The sequence below is a fragment of the Grammomys surdaster genome, unplaced genomic scaffold (assembly GCF_004785775.1).
Source record: "Grammomys surdaster isolate TR1022 unplaced genomic scaffold, NIH_TR_1.0 169, whole genome shotgun sequence".
Classification (NCBI taxonomy): Eukaryota; Metazoa; Chordata; class Mammalia; order Rodentia; family Muridae; genus Grammomys; species Grammomys surdaster.
The window spans coordinates 12,672,589-12,691,721 of NW_021604617.1; the positions used below are offsets into that span (position 1 = coordinate 12,672,589).

General features: G+C 37.8%; 1 protein-coding gene across 2 annotated transcripts in view; it reads right to left on the bottom strand.

The window, feature by feature from the left end:
- Nucleotides 1-19,133, bottom strand: part of Ptchd4 (patched domain containing 4) — a 176,906-nt gene that overhangs the window by 126,567 nt on the left and 31,206 nt on the right. The window lies entirely within an intron of this gene.

Consider the following 19,133-nt stretch of genomic DNA (forward strand, 5'->3'; position numbering starts at 1 on the left):
TGAGGATTGTGCTTATTAATATGCAACACATGGGGTATTTACATAATACTGTTTATTCACTTAGTCATTTAAAATTATTTCTACCTCCCAGCAGGTGTCTGAAATACGCTGTCAAGAAGACACGCACAGGATCAAGTCATAGGGATTTAATTTCTACTTTTGCTACAATAAGACAGGAGCTGCTGACTAGATTCTCTGACCTCTCTCTCCTTCAGGTGAGGCAAAAAGTTTGGCTTACATTATCTCCAAAGTTCTGATGTATTCTTCATTAAATAATGTTCCATTTTTAGTTTTGTTTTTTTCCCCCTCAACTTGACACAAACTAGGGTCCTTCGGGAAGATGAACCTCAATTGAGAAAACTGCCACCATCAGGTTGGTCCATTTTCTTGTATGCAAACCATATGCAAATCTGCAGGCCAGTGGGAAGACCAAGACCACTAGGCAGTAATGTCACTCGTGGACTAGTAGTTTTATAAGAAGAAGATTTATAAGAAAGCAGCTGAATAAGCCAGTAAATAGTACTTCATAACCTTTGCATCAGCTCCTTCCTCCAGCTTCCTGCTTTGAATTTGGTCCTGACTGCTTTTCATGATGGCCTATAACTAAAGCTGAAATAATCGTCTTCTTAAGTTGCTTTTGGCCATGGGGAGGATTCCTCACTGGTGAAACCATCAAACACTACTACGCAAGCTAGATCAGTATGGCTTATTGTGATAAGAGGAAAATAGGAAGAATGGGAGAATAACATAACCTGTGCTCATTTCCATAACAACAAGAGGTTATTATCCCTTTCTAAATCTCAGGAACGTCATTGCTTTCTTTTCTCTTGAGTAATCTCCGGAGAGATGCCTTAAATAACAACATAAAGAAATCTGTCCTCTTTCCCTAGGATATAAATCGCCAGTAACACAAATGAAACTAATAAACTTCTCAGGTAGTAAAAGTCATCTGTTCTTCATAGCTTATCAAATCATCTCTACAGTATTTGTTTGCTTAATACACCATTGCATAGATGTGTTGAATTTTTCCTGTTTGTGAAAAATGTTCCCATAAATTTATAAACTAAATAGAAATAGGGTTATCACCTATATTTAATGTGAGTTATATTGGTAAGGAAAGGAGATAGATATAGGGAGGAGAGGGGCCCATAAAAGAGCAGTTCCATTTTTGTCCTGGATCAAAAGCTAAATTTCATTTCAGTTCTGTCTTGGATGAACAGTTGAGGTGCCAGAAGAGATCTCATTGTGTGTGTGTGTGTGTGTGTACTGATCATTAGATTATGGTCTTACATATGCTAGACAAGTGTATTATCACTGAGCTATATTCCCAGCCCCATCTCTGATATGTTATCATTCTTCTCCTAAATATCACTACCTACCAGTGGGCCATAAGTCAATCTATGATTAAAATTCTAGTCTAGATGCTATTTCCTTCTGATGAACAGCTTTGGAACTGCAGCTTTCGGTTTTCACACTGGAAATTGGTGATGACTATTTTCTAATTTCAACCCATGTTTAAGGACTCAATCTTTTATGAGCAAACTCTACAGTAGCGTTGAAGGCAGCTGATGATGAATATCAGAGTTCTGTTGAGTCCCACTGAGGAAAAGCTATTTTCTGCTGATCAAAAGAATAAAACCGTATATCATGTCCTGGGTAGAAACACGTTCCAAAGATTAAAACATTATATACCACTGTCTCCTACCTTAACAGTTTTTTCCAGCTGGGCCTGTCAATTACCTGGACTTGCAAGACACCACCCCTAGGGAAATTCAATTCAACTAAATTCATGTTAAGATGGTGGGAAGAATAATTATCCCTTTATTGAGATAATGTACTTGTCTTTCCTGGAACACCCTTACCCCATGTGGTGCAGTCACTTGCAGCCTTTCATTACCAGCACTAGGGCATCTGAGCTTTTCTGTGTTATTCTTTTGCTTTTCTCTATCTCTTTTCCTTTTGGATATTGGCCAAATCCTGATCATGCTCTTGAGACACTCTGGGCTTTTTGACTCCCTTGTCTCTAGAGGTTCCCTCTCCTGCCATTCAAATCTGGTCCATCTTGTTTGCTGTTCCATAATTAAATCTTCTTGTCTTCTCTCTTCCTCTCTTCATGTCTCTTCTCCTGGCAATTGTTATATTTGCATCATTCCAGCTCTATATTTTCAAACTCTAATAAAATTGTTTTTTTAAACCCATTTACAAATTCTTTATCAAGGAAACTAAGAACCCAAGGAGAAAATTCCCAACTTTACCCATAATGCTATGAAACCTAATATGTTGTTTCTCTATACCTCATATTAACTATTTTATCACCCAATTTTCTATTAAAAGTGATACTATTATTTTTAGGTTAAGTTGTTAACAAGGGAATTGTAATGGCTACTCAAAGACAAGTATTTGGCATCACACAGTATAAAGCTGTGGTGCTGACCTGCAATAAGGAAGTTGGCTGCCAGTTAAATGAATTCTTGAAGAATACTACAAGTCCCTATGTCGAGTTACTTCTTTTTATAGAAGTATTGAAAGTCTCACCATCATAAACTTTCTTTGGATTAAGAATCTTTCCCCTTCAAAGGTTCTGTTTATAACCACAGGCCTTATGTTGAATGTGGCACTCAGGCTATCAGCACCTCAGTTGAAAATCAGGCCATACTGCCAACCCTCAGGGGAAAACCTCAGTGTAGAGTTAAGAACATTGTCTACATTGGATGAAGATAAGCCCCTGTGGCTGAAGACAGTATGCACTTTAAATAAATGGTCTGAGCTTCACCTTCCCTGAAAGCCTGGCAAGGACTAACATTTGTATTTCCAGAAGTTGCTGTATAAGCTGGTAAAAGAAAGAATCAACAAATAGTCCTACCTAGTCTGAATCATGATATTGACCAGTATGGCAAGATATTCCTGATGGCTCAATAGTGGCACTAGTGTCATGGTGGTAACCAATAACTGCTTAATTTGATTTAATACTCCCTTAACAGGAGAGAATCCATGCCTGGTACTAGAAATATATCCAACAACACAAGTCTAATGTGTTCATAGGTTTCAGAGGTGAACTTATAGCCTCTAATTTATGAGGTCAGCATAATTCCTAATTGTACTCTAAATACTTATCCTGTAACTCACAGATAAATGTAACTCCCACTACTCATCAAAGAATCTTCTCTTCGAAAAGAACAAAGACAGACACAAGAAAACCACAATCAGTCAAAATTCAGAGAACAGTTGATCATGGGTTGTCCATTTCAATAAATATATCTGTAATTCAACTTCTACATGTAAGACAGAGAAAATATCACAGAAAAGGAGGGGGAAGAAATATCATAAGAATCAAATTATCAGGAAGTCAGCTGTGAGACTATGGCTATTAGAAGTGACAAGGAATATTCACCCATGATACCTCAACAATATGGCTGCCTGAACAAGACCTGAACAAGGGTAACACCAACAGACATGCTAACAGAATGGGGCAATCTCATGGAGCTCCACTTATAAACAAAGAGCTACAGACAATTAAGAAATTCTGAGTGTGGGAGAACTTCTCTTCCAAAGGGATGAGACCCTTAATTGATTATCCAACACCGAGTGGTCAGCAATGATTATATACATATACAAACAACTCATTAAATGGGCTTAATAAGGATTCTGTATGTATGTATGTATGTATGTATGTATGTATGCATGCATGTATGTATGTATGTGTATCAATTAAAGAAAAGGAGTCCATGAATTTGAAGGGAAGCAAGGAGGAACATGAGGAAAGCTGGAGGGAGGAAAGGGAAGGGGGGGACAGCGTTGTAGTTATATTTTCATTAAAAAGATTTAAATAATAAGCATTGCCTAAGCAATAGGAAAGTTAGGGAAAGCAGACAAAGTCAAGCACTGGAGACATTTACAATAGGTCTGAGTGTAGTGAACACATCTGGGTATATAAGGATGCTACACAGGAGTAGAAATAGACAATAAGACAGACTTTTTGTTGAGATACCCAGTGGGCCCAGGATAGAGTGGTACCTTTAGTTACTTCAGAGATTGTGGCTATGGGCTAGAATAAAAGAATGAGGTAGGAGTGATACGTAAGGATTATCTATTATCTGTCTATCATCTATCGGTCAATCTATCTGCCTATCTATCTATCTATCTATCTATCTATCTATCTATCTACCTATCATATATATATATGAATGTACAAAGGTATGTATGTGTTTATGTATGTATCTATTATATTTTTTCTACCTCTATTTATCATCTATCTATGTACCTATCTATCATATGTCTGTCTATTTATCTATCTAACCTATCATCTATCATCTCTCACCTACCTATGTGATATCAATTAACATAACGTGATTAGAGAATGTTAAGAAAGAATCACATAGCCTGTGAGGCAGTAAGAAGGCTTTTCAGAGAAGGTGGTATTTTAGCAAAACTGTGAAGTCAGAGTAGCGATGAGATTCTTCCTGGCTTTTGCACATCGAGAGCAACAGTGTGCATAAGGCCTGCACAAGAATGTAAGTACATTGTATTTCTGGAACTATCAGAATGACTCCAACTGGCAATGTGGGGGCTGAGGTACCATTGAGGTTGTATTGGTGGTGAATAAGGCAGTTCTGCCCTCCAAAGCTTTCTTTGATTGGAATATAAGAAAACAACCTCTGGAGTACATGAGAGGTGGGGTTTTGTACTGGGGAGGACAGATGACATACGTTCCATACATCTGTACATATGCACATTTTATCTTCCTCACAGCTTCCTCTAAAGCACATTACCTAACATTTGTGAGCCTTAGAAAGATATTTTTAAACATCTTCTGGAATACAAGTATTCTGAAAATAAATGTCTCCACACCTGTGTTTTTTCCAAAGAACCCCTTATGGAGTGTTAAGGGAGGTTTAGGAAATTTTTGCCACTTAGAGGTGTAGGAGTTGTTGGAAGTTATATAGATTTCTCTTCACTCTAAGATATTAAACATACCTGTATTAAGTATTTGGGAAGGTAGATTACTACGTATAAAAAACAAGACAAAGACAAAAAGAAGGAAAATGCATTTTTTTTTCTTAGCAGAGTTCATGCTTTTGATAAATGTGTAGAGCCCATAAATACAATTGCAAAAGAATAAAACATAAGGAACATACTGGTACAGAAAAGAGTGTTAAAGAACCAAAGTAAGTACGCCTGCTGCAAAATCACAAATACTCAGTAGGACTCATTTAACGTGTGCGCACACATATCAGCATTCTAAAGAGAAGCACTGGCTGTACCAAGAGGTTCAGGCTTCCAGGTCACTTTTTCATTCGTAGGATATTTTATATTATCTTGAAAACTAACCCTTCTCAAGTCATCTACAAAAGTAACAGAGATAAATGGGCTGTTGAAACAGAGCCACGGACTGGGTAGAATGGAATGAGAAGGATAAAGTAGGCATGACACTCCATCAAGTTTCATGTAGAAGAGAATTGCAGTGGAGGAGGCGGGACAACTGAGCATCAGCACTCCCTCATCCCTAGGATCAAGTTGTAAGCAATGAACTCACAGGGGTATATCAGCCTTCTTCATAATGGTCTGTGTGGGTTTGCCTACCGAGGCATTAGTAATGCATGATGTTTAAAGCTACAGGTGAATGTCAATAGTGTCAATAGACTCCTAGTATTAAGGTTACGATAAAATCTTAATATACTTAATCCCTGAGCTGAACTGCCCTTGCATTTGACTAAACAGTGCTTCTCAACAAAGAAAATCTCATGAGTTTGATGGCTCAATGTCATCTTTGTATTGAGTTTGAGTTAGAGTTATGAATAGATCCTCACGTGGCTCTTTACCTTTCTTTTTAATTCCTTTGGTCTAATGATATTTATCTTTTGAGCAGTTCCTATACCTAAAGCATCCTGCATGAAATATGGCTTATATATTTTCTCAGATTATCTCAATAGCTGTGAGTATAAGAATCTAGAATTATGAAATTAAAAAAGATTACTAGCCAATATGATATAGGTTTATGTAATCTAAAAGCAATGTTAGCATTTTGGAAAGAAAATGCAGTTTTCTAACTTTTATTTCCACTTCATTTTCAAATATATAAAATATACATCCAATGAGACCTTTTCTGGATACTTAGTATATATCTCTACTTCACATCTGAGTTTAATGGAGATTGGGAATGCAGATTGTACCTTTCTTTAGGTCAAAGAAATAAACAACGTGTGAGAGAACGTGAAGTCAAGAGTACAGCCTTTATCACAGCGGTGCTTGAGGCTAGCTATACCTCTTCCCCCTAATGAACAAAGGTACCACTCTTGGGTCTTCACCAACTCAGTTCAGACCTCAGTGTTCTGTTGTTTTGTCCATCAGTTTGCTTCTTATCTCTTCTTGTCTCATCACTTACTTATCTCTTCTCCTTTCCTATTCTCTCTTTGTACTCTCTCTAACTAGCTCAGAACCTTCTTCCCCATGTTCTTATATTTCCCCCTTGGAGTCCATCCTTCTGTTATCTGAAAGTCAACTCCCTTAAATACACAAGGAAGGATACGGTTTTGAGCTCTGTCGGCAAAATGCCAGAGAAAGGGTGTGAAAGGGTGCGACACTTGCTTAAGTCCAATTTATCCCACTGAATTACCTTTTCTCTGTAATCCCCCAGAGGACAGGCATGCTTTGAAAATATAGTCTGTGATACACATCCTAATGAGATCCTTACAATTGATCATTACTATGACCAACATTTCCTGCCTCAATTATGAAAATAATTGAATGTCATTTGATAAAGGCAAGAAGGAAAGTATTCTCTTATCTTGCAGCTCCATGAGGGAGCTAAATAATATTTTTCTCAGCATGAGGAATGAGACTGTAATGGTTTAGCTTTGCAACTGTGTTAACATTTCCTGGGCTGGTGAGGTCTGTTTTAAAAGTACCTTCATAGAAACAGGGGAAGGGTGGATTCGATAGAGGGTTTGCAGAGGGGAAACCAGGAAAGGGGATAACATTTGAAATGTAAATAAATGAAATAGCCAATAAAAAATTGCAAAAAAAGAGAGGAAAGTAGTCTTAAATATTACTGAAATGAGGAATGCCTCAGGAAAGTAAACATTAAAAGAAAATATCAAAATATTTGAAAAAAACCTATTCTAGAGCAAAATATATGTGGGTTTAAAAAATGATACATTGCTTCATTGCAAAAAATTAATCCAAACTTATTAAAGATTTAAGAAATAATTACTCTTTTTATTTCCTTGTGGGTAAATCAAATGTCTTTCTGAATGCTTTTATTTAAGGTTAACACTAGAATTAGTTTATATTCTCCTTGTTGTCACTTGTCTGATGTAGTAAACTGAGCTAAGTGTGTTGGAAACTGGGAACTATGTCAGAAATACACTAAGTTATGTGTAATAACAGCTTACTAGTTTTAGTAAAGGTGATAAAGTTTCATGTAATTTTGCTCAAATGAACATAGTTCACAAAACACTCCCTCTCTTTGTTTTGTTGTATATCCTTGTGAGGTTTTTCAGTGAATAATATTCACAAATTACATCCTTCCTTTTGATTATATATCGAGACAGTTACTTAGAAAATATTTTAGCTTTAAAAATCCAAGTGGTAGTAAAAGATGAAAAAAAAGCCTAAGGAGTTGGATAACCCTAAAATTTATTTAGATTTCGATGCAAGATGTGGAAATACCAAGCTAGGCAGTTGCATCAGAGTGAAACCAGGTCTTATGAAAGTAATAACCAAAACAAGGCAGATATTGAGCAGCACAACTGTACGGTAGCCTTGGGGGTTTTATTGCCTTCACCGCATACACCGGCACTGTTTTTCTTCCTAGTAGCACAAAAATATCCTTCCTTGCTGAGTCGTTCTGATGAAACCCCCATCCTAGCTCACAAGAGTTGGCACCAACACTTTGATCAATGAAGGTTCTTTCTGTTTGCTTTTAAGTTCTAGCGGCTTAATTTCTCATAATATGACAATCAATACTTTTCTTCAACAAATCATCACTGTTCTTTTTTGAAAGATAAAACTGCAGTGTAAAGAATTCTTGATGGCCTCCTTGGGAGAGGACATACTTAGTCCTGCAGTAACTTGTGTTAGTCTGGGTTGTTACCCAGAGGAAATTTCCCCATTCTCAGAGGTGAAGGGGAATGGGAAAGGTAAGTCAGATCATGTGGCGGGGGGGGGGAGAGTGAAACTTGAAGGAGAAGGGGCTGTGATTGAGATGTAAAGTGAATAAATAAATAAATTAACTAATGAAAAAAATTCTTCCAAACCTGCTTTTACAAAGTGCTAGGAAATGGACTAAGTTCTCTTCCCTGTTCCTCAGAAGGAGGACCCCAATGTATGTCATAGAGGTCCCCAGACCCGGTTGTAATGGTGAAGGCAAGTCACTTTGGCTTCACAGGCAGTGTCACTAGAAATAGTGATGTGAGTTTAAGATTCAAGCCATTTTGGCTAAAACGCTCATTTGGCCATGTGTTATTTACTTACTGCTCTGGCTATTCCAACTTCATTCACATGCTCTGGTACTTCTTCATCTGTAAGCTGGGGCTGTAGTGCTCATAAGTTTCCTTACCTTAGTCAAGTTTGATATTTGAAGAGGGTTGGGATCCTGTGTGTTATTTTATGAAAGCTATATCAACAATTACTGTCTAATTAAAATCTTGTGGTTGAATGATTTCTGGTCTTAATAAAAATAAATTAAAACAAACCATGGCCCTTGACACCAAAACCCTTCCATCAGTGCCAGCTTGTAATACAAACAAAAAATGTTCCTCTTTAAGAAGAGTATATTCAGCTAAATGGGGAATAAAAGATCTAGACCTTTCCTGACTCTGTCCTGGAGATGTGGTTTTTATACCACGTAGAGCTTGCTTCTAGGTCAGTGAAAGTCTGTAGGACAGACGGTATGTTTCAGGTATTTTTTCTTTTCAGAGAAACACAAAGACAGCTCAAATGTCCCTATAATATACTTTGGGTGACCACTTGGACAGGGGCTTTTTCAAACCTTGAAGATAATTTGTTATCAGAGCTGATGCAACTGAACTCAGAAAGCTGAGGAATTTCCCTTCCTTCATGGCAGGGATCCCAGGATCCCTTGGGACTTAGCTTCAGAGCTACCTGTCAGGGTTGCCATCTGCTTTCTTCCAGGAGCTAAGCAGATGGGACTTCAGGATGTGACAGGTTCCACAGGGAGGCAGTGTCTGCAGTCTGTGGTAGGCTCTGGAAGCCTGAAGACAGGATGGAAAATCCAAACTTGACTCTACAGTTGTAAGAAAGTCCCCCTATTGGAGGGTTCTATAACTAAAAGTCCCCCTACCCACCACTAGGGGATCCTATAGCTGTATCTTCCTATTGGAAGGTCCAATAACTAAACGTCCTCCATTAGCTGAGGCATAAAAGAGTTTCTCATGGTTTTCTTTACACACACACACACACACACACACACACACACACACACACACACACGTTCTGTTTATCTCTCTGTCGGTCTATCTATCTAGCATGGTGGCACAAATCTTTAATCCAAGCTGGGGATTTTAACTGAGGCAGGGATCATAGTGAATTCAAGGCTGCCTGGTCTGTATAGTAAGTTTCAGTCCATCCAAGACTGTGTAGAGCAGTGCTTTTCAGCCTTCCTAACGCTGCAGTTCCTCATGTTGTGGTGATCCCCAACCATAACATTATATTTTGCTGCTATTTCATAACTGTAATTTTGCTACTGTTATGAATCATAATGTAAATATCTGACATCATATCTGATATGTGACCCCTGTGAAAGAGTCATTCAGCTCACAAGAGGGTTGTGACACACTGGTGTAGACTGCTCCTGTCTCAAAAAAATAAAATACTTATCTTTAATTTCATATATAAGGTGCAGTATGCTGATGTCAGGAAGTGATCAGAGTGTTTCACCTTGTGTTTGGAGCTCCATGATTTGAACACTGTACCAGATTATTCAGAAGAATACATTTCATCAAGGCACTTTGCAGCAAACTTCAATTTTAATGTATATGTTTCAGCATAGTTGTTTTATTGCTAAATATATTAAATGCTCTCTCTTATACTCTGTGACATGATACAGACATTGAGTACTTGAATGCCAGTTACAGAGTGTGTACTGCATTGCATAAATTCAATGTGCAGTATCATGTCCATTATTAGCAGATATATTAATTGGAATGACTTGCTTAGAGTACAGTGGGGGGTGCCAAAAAGCACACAGTAAGAACTGGAAATACAAAAGACTTTGTTCTCGACGTATCTGATGAAGAAGTGCTTTTTAAAAGCAGTTGCTACAGCAAAGCTCTTTGGCAGGCACGGAAGTATCTGATGTGGCCCATCCTTTCTAAATACATTATCTGTTACTCTGAGTACAGGATAAGTAATTTTCTTAGATGTTTCAAAACTCAGACAATTCAAGGTGACAGTGTTACCTTTAGGAGTAGGGTGAGAGGCTCTCCTCTTTAGAGAGATTATATAAAGAAAACAATTTAACATTCTTCATTTACACAGAGGTACTTTCACTCTGTAAGTGGGTGTTTGCTTTGACTGAAAGCTCAGGGCTATTTGAAGCCACTGTAATTAGTTACATAAGCAGGTATTTAGGAGGAGGCCTTTTGAATTCTTATTGCTATGTCAATGCATTGTTAAAAATACCAGTGATAGCGTGTACCCCAAACAACACTCCCCCAGAACTAGAGCTGGCAGCTACCTGAATCTTATCAGAGCTGCTTACATTGGAACACTGAGTGTCGCTTTCTAAGAATGGAATGCCATGTAAGCCTCCTGATGTTGACCAGCAGTGAGATCCTTCATGCCCTCCATCAGCCACTGGCACTTCTGCACTATACTAAGTAATGGTTGCCACTGAAACTCTTTTGCCATCTAATGAAATGCAAGTGTAAGAAGTTCTCTCAGAAGCAGTGTGAACAGTAGTCTGCCATGTACATGCAGATGTCTCTGTGAAATCATGTTGAAATTTTTGCACTAATAGAAATAATAAGAACATGGATGAGTTGCTCGTAGCAGATATCCTGCTTGAGAGATAGGCCCTAACTTAGGCAAGTACCAAGAGACAAAAGAGAAAATAAGTTAGTAAAGGGATATTTAAGAAGTCCAGGGGATAGAAACTGGTGGCTAATTGAATGTGTGAGAAACCAGAGGAACAAATAAAACAGGGCTGCAAGCGTAGCTCAGCAGGAGAGCCCTTGCTTAGCACCCATGAGCACCAGCTTCAACTCTTAGTATACTACAAAAATGGAAGACGTTGAATGGTCCCACTTCTATTTCTCAGAAACCTGGTAATCACTCAGGGGAATGGAAGTTTGATATATTCTGTATCATTTTATCATTTATACTTCTAGCTATTATTTCAAGCATTGCATTCCACATAAATTAAAAAATGTTTTAGTTATATGAACTTCCCTCTCAACCATTCTAAGTCTCTATTTACATAGTGATGTTTGTTTGTTTTTGTTTGTTTCTCCTCTGGATGCCCTGACAAGAACTCTGAGCCATAAGAGACTCATGGGAAATACTCTGACATGTAACCTTGAAAAGCAAGAATCTCAGAACTGTAAAATGAGCAGAGTTGTTAGAATTACAAGAGATACAAGGATAACTGATGGATTTGTAAAAATGTTTGCTGAGATTCAAGCAAAACAGTTAATCACTCCTAACCATGAGGATTAAAGCTTAGGCAGCTTCACTGCTTGAGGGGTGGCTGTTTCTTGATGAGTTACAGTCTAAGAAACACACACACACACACACACACACACACACACACACACACACAAACCCAACTAAACCAAAACCCAAAACAATATTTTTCTATTGTCCTTTATTTTTGTATAATTTGGTCAAGAATATATTTGTGAATAAAGTTAAAACATGGTCTCTACAGAATTAGGAAACTCTATGTGAGTTAATAACCTGTTTATCTAACAGTAGACAATTGGAAACTTTGGTTATATTAGCCAAGGCTTTAATAAAATGTCTTATTTGAAAATCAAAACTCAAAATCAAAACTGACCAGACAATTTAAAGAACTAGGGTTGACTTTCCAGACAATTTCACTTTTGTTTGTCTGTCTTTCCCTCCTCTCCCTGCCCTCATCCTCTTTCCCTTCTTCCACCACTGCTTTCTCTCTCTTTGTCTTTCTTTTTCCCCTTCCTCTCCTGTATTTTGTCTTTTGAGACAGAATATCATTTGTTTGCTCACTCAGGGCTTGGACTTTGCCTGTAGCCTCCTAAACAGCCTGAGCCCTGTTGTCCCCCAAGCCTCAGCCTTCTAAGCAGCTGGAATTATAAGCCTGAACCAGCAAGCTACCCTGGTGGCTTCACTAATAAATTATAGCAGATTCTTGCCAGTAAGAAACCATAGTACTGTTCTACTCCTTAAGGTTTTGTTCACCCATTACTGGAGCAAGTTTAAATTCTAGTTTCCTATCTTGATATAATTTTTAAAAAAGTTTTCTTTTTCCTTATATGTTTTTAACTTGGGATAACAACAACAACAACAACAACAACAACAAAAACAACAAATTTAAAATTTCCCACTTCTGAAAGTCCCAAAAGCTAAAGTTGGAAGACTTAATATAAAATCCAAGAGCACTATCATAACAAATCATGTACAAGTAGCTTTCACATCTGCTGCTGTATGATATGTGAAAGACATTTACCAGAACTACCAATGACATCATCAAACTACAAACCAGAGGATGTCTCAGATTATCTCTGTGTGGTGGTTTGAATGAGAACAGCCTTATAGGTTTATGTATTTGGATGCCTAACCTGCAGTTGATGGAAGTGTTTGGGAAGGATTAGGAGGTGTGGCCTTGTTGGGGGAAGTGTGTCAGTTGGGGTGGGTTTGGAGGTTTCAAAAACCCATTCCAGATTCTCTCTCTCTCTCTCTCTCTCTCTCTCTCTCTCTCTCTCTCTCTCTCTCTCTCTTTCATGATTATTTTCTCACCATGTAAGTTGGTCTAGCACTATGCCTGCCCTCCTGCTACCATGCTCATCACTGTGGTTATGGACTCACCCTCAGAAACTGCGAAGCAAGTCCTCAATCAAAGGATTTTTTTTTTAAATGCACAAGTTGCCTTGGTCATGATGTCTCTTTACAGCAATTGAAAAATAGCTAAGACACATATCAGAATCTGAGGATATATTTATTCAGGAGTAGTGTTAATACTGAGAAAGTTCATAACAAAATAATGTTGTAACTTAGCATTGACTCATAGGGACTTTCCATTAATGAACTCTCTCATCCATAAATACAGTAAGCAAAGGGTGGGAAAGGTTAAATAAAGAGGAAATGGAGATTGATGTCAGCCCATTGGCTGACATGTGATGAGCTATCTCACAATAATTTTTTCTTGGCTCCGGACTAGAAAATCCACTCACATTTTCTAATTTATTAAAATGAAAGTAATTTGGATCCTACATTGTCTCCAATTGGAACATTCTTTCAGGGCTCTTCATAAGGAATTCCAGCCAATCAAGTTTACGTTGTATCCTGTTCAACCTTTTGAGAGGGAGGAGTTGCCTTTTAACGAGATACTTACATTTCATTAGAAGGATGTAATTCTGCCCTTGACTGGACTATTCTTTACAGAAGAAAGGACTTTTCACAATCATGTGCTCAGTATATAGTAACAACAGATACTGAAAACGTTATCTGAGATAGTAAAGAATAGTTAAAAGGAAATGAATATTCAAAAATAGCATATTTTCCTGGGTACAATATAAAGAATATTGGTAGAAGTGATTTCACAGATTTCTTTTTTTCATGGCAATGAATCTAGAAAGATAGAGCTATTGTTGTAAAAAAGAATGGTGATAGATTAGGGGTGGGTTGTGTAAAAATTATACGCAAATGGGTAGCTTGTTTATTCATGGCCATTTGAGTCTGTGGTTGATTTTCAGTGAGAATTGGCAATCTCCCTGTCTCTGGGTCTTTCACTGTGTGTACATGTGTGCATGTGTGTTTGTGGTGAGGGGGAATACTTGCAAAATCTGAACTTCATGACATGAAAACAATTGGAATAGACAGAAGTAAAATTAAGCTCTAAGGAAATTTTTTTTAAAAAAAAGAGCTCTTGTTTACAAAATAGCATATTGTGCAGAGAACGATTTGACAACATTTGCTGATGAGAATAAAACAGATTATCAAGTTTGATGAATATGAGCAGTAACACTTCAGCAGTTTTACAAAAGACAATGATATTTAAGTCATTTCTTTTTCTTTTTGCCAGAGAATTTCCTGTGTGGGATAGTAAAAAAATTTAGAAATAACCTACATTTTTGGTAAACTTGAGCTGAAATAAATCTATTTCCTCTGAAGTCTCAGGCTGTTTTCTGTGTCATTTCTATGATGTTTCTATTTACTGCATGCCATTTTAAAGACTTTTGTGCCTCTTTAATCGAAAGCCCCTGAAAGCAGAAAAAATGAGTGATACTATTTTTTTTATAATTGTCTACCATAGAGTATTCCCTAAAGAGTTATTAAACAGAGAGACATGATGACTCAGTAGCTGAAAGTATTTTCTTTTTGTGTTGTATGTTTTTTTTGAGAATAGAAAAGGTAAGTTTCCGGAACATAAAGAAATGAAGAAATGAGTTAGCTTTCCAATTAGCATATTTTCAAAGTCTAAAATCTGCTGTCAGCCTTCTTGCAAAGCATGTCTCAGAATGTACTTTACAAAAACTTCTTCCATTGTTATGCAAATCCCACCAACCTGAACTTGTGGGTCTGGAAAGTTATCATCCAGGGTATCTGTACTCTTTAGTGTGGAGAGATCTCAGGAAGCTAAGGAAGTACTAGGGCCTTTGGGGCAGAGTAATGCAATATTTTGTGTTCTTTCTACCCTGTGTGGTCATTCACAGCCCAGTACTGTCTTGTATTTCTGACTTTCAAGGTCAGCTATGTGAGTATCTGCTTCCATTCAATCCCAGCGACAAATGACTCCAGGAATCCCACAGTGCCTATGCCTCTTCATTGAGTGGTGCAAGCCTTCAACATTTTCATCAGATTTATTTTAGGTTGTGTGGACTCATATTGCAAACCACAATGCAGCTCTCAGACCTGAGCTTCTTCACAGACTGTGTCAATGAATGTAGACCTTAAGACAAGTGGACTTACTGAGAAGTTTACATGCAGACATGTGGAGACTTACACTGCCAGATCACATTGCACTAACGGATAAATGCAAAGCACGGAAGTTTCCAGAAGACAGGTGGGATCCACATAATTAATACTTTATATCAAATTGAATGACTTCAGGCATATTTACATGGGTTCTCTAAAATATACTTTTGAACTGATATCTGTAGTTTTGCCTTCACTTATTACTTGTCCCTGAAAATTATATGATGATGTGCTACTATCCTTTTTGTAAACAAAGTAGGTTTATAACAGTCCCTGAGAGATCACTGTTAAAAATGTTGTTGGACAGGAATAATTAGCTTGGATGATGTATCTTCTCCATGATCAAGATTGCCTGCAGGAGACTATTTTATTGGAGGTGGTTAGCCACTAAATAGACAGGTTTTGAAAAGTCAGACATGATGTGTGCTTTGAAGCACAATGGATACTGACTTTTTAAGGAAACACTAAAAGCCAAAAGGAACTTCTCAAGAATGTTGTTGAGTTCTGACTAAAAGTAGCTGCGCTATTTGTCATTTCAGCTACATGACTGATATGTGTTTATTTCAAGCAACCTGGTGCACTTAGCTTACCAAAGAAGACTATAACTCTGTAGGTTTATACCTCAATAATAACATATGTAGATAAAGAGAGATGAGTAAGAATAGTCATTGCCAGGTAACTACATGTGGTTGTCAAAGCTGGGATATGGGACTTTATTATGAGAGATAAAAATAAAATCCTAGATGTAAAGATGAATAATTAATGATTACTGAAAGGGGTGGTTCTGATGCTAAGGTCCTGTTCCCTACTTGGTTATTGATTTGTCAGTAAAGAAAGCCAGGGGCCAATTGCTGTGAGGAAGGTACAAGTGTGACTTCTGGGTCAAGGAGGAAAAGGAGACATAAGGAAGGAGGGAGGAGTTTTCTGCCATGCTTTGGAGGAAGAAGAACACAGCAACCATCTTGAGGGGGACCTGGGTCCTGTGGCTGCTATAGATGGGTGGGCATGGTTGTTTGGCAGGGGCTAAGTGGAACTAGCTACTGAAGTTTAGGGCGGGTGGAGAGATGGAGAGAATAAATTAGTAAGGGGATGGTTTTCCAGGCAGCAGACAGTAACGGACAGCAATTGTGCCAAGAAGGTAAGTTGTAAAGGAACAAACTGTGTGTGTGTGTGTGTGTGTCTTTTATCAGTGGATTCCAGGGAAGCTGGGAGGGGCTGATAGCAAAAGGCAGTAGAATAAAACTACACACAACAGATTACTACTACATGCTTCTATGGAAAAGCGAAGGTAATGTAGAAACAATTTGGCTAATACTTTCATGAAACACAGCTGATTGGTAGGAAAGTATCCAAATACTGTTTGTGTTTTAGGATCCTATGGATTTAGTGTGTTAATATTTACATAGAATTTTTCATTCAACATTTCAGAAATACAACAGAGTACTGAAGCAGGAGCGACGATGTTCTCAGAGTTACAATCTTTTTGTTTTGGTACGGTTTTGTTCATCCATGCCTGAATCACATTGCAACTTTTCTGCATCTGTCAGCAGCTCCATTACTCCAGACCTGATTGCCACAGGCGACATCCCTTATCAGAACCAATTCTCTTTGCAGTTGATGAAAGTGTTGCATTTACTTCTTAACCACTTCACTCATCATACAATGATTAAGAGATGGAATGTCTTGAACAGTTCATAATGATAGAATCCTGGTTGATGGTATCTGATATATGAGAGTGAGCTTCCTTAACAGGGAAAGCCAAGCATTGTTCTTTTCAGAACGCTTTGGCCTTACAAGGAATCTGCATGTATAGATCACTCCAAGAAAAAGGAGGAGATGGATTTCTAATGAAATTCCAACTCCTTCACCAGAATGTTCTATGACCTTACCTGAATTTCAAGTGCAAATGTAAAGTACTTGACTTTCTCCCTTATGTCATATTGTTTTACTACATGATCTGTATGTTAGGTGAGTAAGATCTTCATTATGTTGCAGAGAAATGAATTCGGTCATCATGTCCCATACATAGAACAGGCCATAAAAACGTTTGCTTGCATGGCGATAGTGCACAAGTCTACAGCAGTTTAAACACCTTCATTTATCATGGAAATGTATAAGGATGGGCTCCCTATGAGCTGGGGATGTGAATATTCTATAGAATGCAGATATTTGTAATGTAGTGGTCTTCAGATGGTATCCTTTAGGATGGAGTATAGCTCAGTGGCAAAAGGCTTGTCTAGCATGATCAAAATAGTGTATTTAATCCACTGCATAACAAAGTGTGTTCTCTGGATTAACAGCTTTAATATGACCTGAAAACCTAATACAATATTAAATGTGCTAACTTTCAATTCTCTGAATCAGAAATTCAGGGGATGACATTCAGTGAGAAGTGGTTTATTACACTGTCAGATGAGTTTGAGATGGCAAAGATCCTCTCCTTGACAAAACTGTATTCTAACTTCGGTTCTGAGCAACTTTTAAAAGCGGACCATGCTTTTTGGTCATCTATGCTAATGCATACAATGGTTAGAGTTTTAGAAATGTTCTGCTTGAAAGTTTTAAAGAATGTGTCAATGTCAGTTGATACAGAATGCCCTTTTCTCAACACATGATCATCCTGAATATCTGGTTGGGTTCTTCATTCTCCATCTTCTCTTTTGGTGATGTCTGATTGGCAAGAATCTGACTCAGTCAGTTTAGTTAGGACTCCAACATTCCCTCTTTGTTGTTTTTTTTACCCCCAAAGCGTTCTCCTACTCCTTGGCTTATAAATCACCACTTTCCTAGGTAATACTTGGAATTGATTTCAGTCTTTCTTCTGTTACTGTTCACTATTGTGCTAGGGTCCCAATACCTGTTCATGACATGCTGCCTGAAACAGTCTGCCTTACCACCCTTCAGCCGCATTATTGAATTATTATGTCTTTAGCAGATATACACTCAAGTTTGAGGATCAGCACCCTAGGTTATCTTTCTCCAATGCTAGCAATGTCAGCTTAATGTTAATGGGTCAAAATTGATATGAGAAACACGACACAATAATTGGTTTTGGTTCCTGAGACATTAAAACTTCATATATGAGGAAAGAGATGGCTAAGGCAATGTAATTAAAGAAACACAACTGGTAGAAAAAAGAGACTATACAAAGGAGTCACACTGCGGGTTATGGCAGTGTGATAGTTTTCATTGTCAAGTTGACACGATGTGAAATTTTCAACTCGACACCCAGAAAGAGCATTTATGGAGAGATAGCCTAGATTAGGTTAGCCTGTGGTCATTCCAGTAGGGAATTGTTTTGATTACATTAATTAATGTGGGAAGGTCCAGCCCAATATAAATAATATCTGGGATTGGGTCCATGACTAAGGAAGAGTTGAGAAAGTGAATTGATGGATAGGCATGGCTGGATTTATTTATCTCTGCTCTTGACTGTGGATGGGACTAGCTGGGTCAGGTTCTTGCCATGTCTTTTCTGCAGTTAGATTGTTACCTGGAATTTTGATACAAATTAAACAAGTACTCCTCTCAGCTACTTTTGCAAGGGAATTTTGACAGAGCAAAAGGAAATAGAAGTAGGACAGTAAGGTGGGTGAAAATGGGTAGTGAATGAAGCTGGGGGCCTGTTAAACACTGAGCAAGACTGCAGAAGCCAAGGGTCTTTTCATTCATAAAAAAAGTATATACAGATAGTTGTCTTCACCTCTTTTAAAAAATCTCATTGTCATCAAGTTTTGGCTCAGACAAAACACTGTGGCCTTTACAATGGGAAATTTAGGACATTTAAAAAGAAAATGTTGTCATGAAATTGTATGACTTAAAATAGAAGGCCAAAGGTTAGAAATGTCCTGAGAACACTGTTCACACTGCAAACAGCAAATAGTTCCACTGAGGGGCAGAGAGGAGGACAACCTTAGAACCTATTGACCCACAGAGTCTCCAGTGATCTTGACACTTAACAAAAACAAGTCCAAAGGACAAAACAGGTATTTAAAGGACAA